General features: G+C 39.1%; 1 pseudogene; it reads left to right on the forward strand.

Annotated features, from left to right (window-relative positions):
* The first annotated feature begins 1,791 nt into the window (after nt 1–1,791).
* On the forward strand, nt 1,792–1,910 carry LOC125999875 (uncharacterized; annotated as a pseudogene).
* The last annotated feature ends 428 nt before the right edge of the window (nt 1,911–2,338 follow it).

Raw genomic sequence — 2,338 nt, forward strand, 5'->3', positions numbered from 1 at the left:
AGCACAAGAAGATCCAGCAGTCTAATCAGCTTTCATCAAGGAAGCTACTTGTGCCAGGTCAGAGGCCCTGCGTAATCAGCTAGACATAAGTTAAACTGACGGCAGTGAGAAAAGCTTGGAAGGGTGCAGTAGGATGACTGCAGGTGCAGGCGCAAGGAGATCCAATAACCTTATCAGCTTTCATCAGGAAAGTAAATTGCACCAGGTTAGTGACCACACGAGTCTCTGCTTTGCTCCGTGGCTTTCATTTCTTCTAGTCAATTTGCCCCAGCACATCACATTAAAAAATCACCAAAGTGCAAAGGTCACAATGGGAAAGCATTAAAGAACCCAATCACAGTTAGTGAACGAAGAGGTTAGTTCCGAAGTTTGAACTAATATAAACCAACTACATAGCCTTTCTGATAAGGGCTTTAGAGAGGAAGTTCTGAGATTGTTCAAATAACTAGAAAAATTATGGAACAAACAGCCAATAAGATTCAGGAGGATATAAGAGTAGAAATGAGAAAACCTCAAACAGAAATGATAGAAATTAAAAAAAAAAGTAAGCAAAATGAAAAACTTACTGGAAGATCTCATTAGTATAGTAAAGCTGCTGAGGACAGAATCAATGAGCTGGAAAATGAGCTATATAACAGCTCCATACAACAAAAGAATTTAAAAAGAGCCTTAAGATAAACAAACAAAAGTGTAGAAAATACTTAAAATAAGCAAACAGATAATAATGGAGCACTGGGATAAATTCAACAGAAACAACACAAAAATCATCTAACTCCCAGAGTGCCAGAATGCTATTTGGACATTTTAACATTACTTTATTATCTCTTGATAAATCAAATAGGCCAAAACTCAGTAAGAATATACTGACAACTGTGTCTTCATTGTCACATGTTTCCAGGAATGTTTTGATTTCCTTTTTGATTTCATCTCTGACCCACGGGTTGATCAGTAGTGAACTGTTTAGTTTCCAAGTGTTAAAGTTTTTCTTCTGTGTTTCTTTTAGTTCATCACCTAATACCCATCAGATAAGGGGCTAATATCTAAGATATACAAGTTACTGACAGAACTTAATAAGAAAACAACAGCTGAGAGATTGCATAGAAGTAGAGCATTTGCCTTACATGCCGAAGGATGGTGATTCGAATCTCAGCATCCTATATGGTTTCCCGAGCCTGTGAGGAATGATTTCTGAGTTTAGAGTCAGGATTAACCCCGGAGCGCTGCTGGGTGTGACCCAAAAACCAAAAAGAAAAAAAAAAGGAAAAAACATCTAACCCCATCAAAAAATGGGGAGAAGAAATAAACACAATTTCTCAAAGAAGAAATACAAATGACCAAAAGGCACATGAAAAAATGCTCCACATCACTAGTCATCAGGGAGATGCAAATCAAACAACAACGAGGTATCATCTCACACCACAGAGACTGTCACACATCACAAAGAACAAGAACAATCATTGCTGGTGGGGATGTGGAGAGAAAGGAATTCTCATTCACTGCTGGTGGTAATGTCATCTAGTCCAGCCCTTATGGAAAACAATAGGGAGATTCTTCAATAAACTTGAAATTGAACTCCAGTTTGATCCAGCTATACTACTCCTAGGGATATACCCCAGAATCACAAAAATACAATACAAAAATCCCTTCCTCACACCTATATTCATCACAGCACTTTTTACAATAGCCAGACTCTGGAAACAGCCAAGATGCCCTTCAATAGATGAATGGCCAACGAAACTGTGATACATATACACAATGGAATATTATGCAGCCATCAAGAGAGATGAAGCTGTCTACAGCCATACTACCCTGAACATGCCTGATCTTTTCTGATCTTGGAAGCTAAGCAGGGTCGGGCCTGGTTAGTACTTGGATGGGAGACCGCCTAGGAATACCGGGTGCTGTAGGCTTTTTTTTTTTTAAAAAGAGAGAGAAATGAATTCATAAAATTTTCCTATATATGGATGTACATGGAATTTATTATGCTGAGTGAAATTAGTCAGAGGGCGAGTGACACAGAAAATAGTCTCACTCATCTATGGGTTTTAAGAATAATGAGACATTGAAATAATTCCCAGAGTTGAGGGCCTGAAGGACTGGCTCAAGATATGAAGCTCACCACAAGGAGTGGTGAGTGCAGTTAGAAAAATAACTATGCTGAGAACTATCATAACAGTGTCAGTGATTGAGGGATGTAGAAAGCCTGTCTCAAATATAGGTTGAGGGGTTGGGGGAGGGAAGAGATTGGGGCATTGGTGATGGGAAGGTTGCACGGGTGAAGGGGGTGTTTTTGTTATGACTGAAAGCCAACTACAATTATGCTTGTAATCACGGTGGT

Source organism: Suncus etruscus, chromosome X (genome assembly GCF_024139225.1).
Source record: "Suncus etruscus isolate mSunEtr1 chromosome X, mSunEtr1.pri.cur, whole genome shotgun sequence".
NCBI classification, from domain to species: domain Eukaryota; kingdom Metazoa; phylum Chordata; class Mammalia; order Eulipotyphla; family Soricidae; genus Suncus; species Suncus etruscus.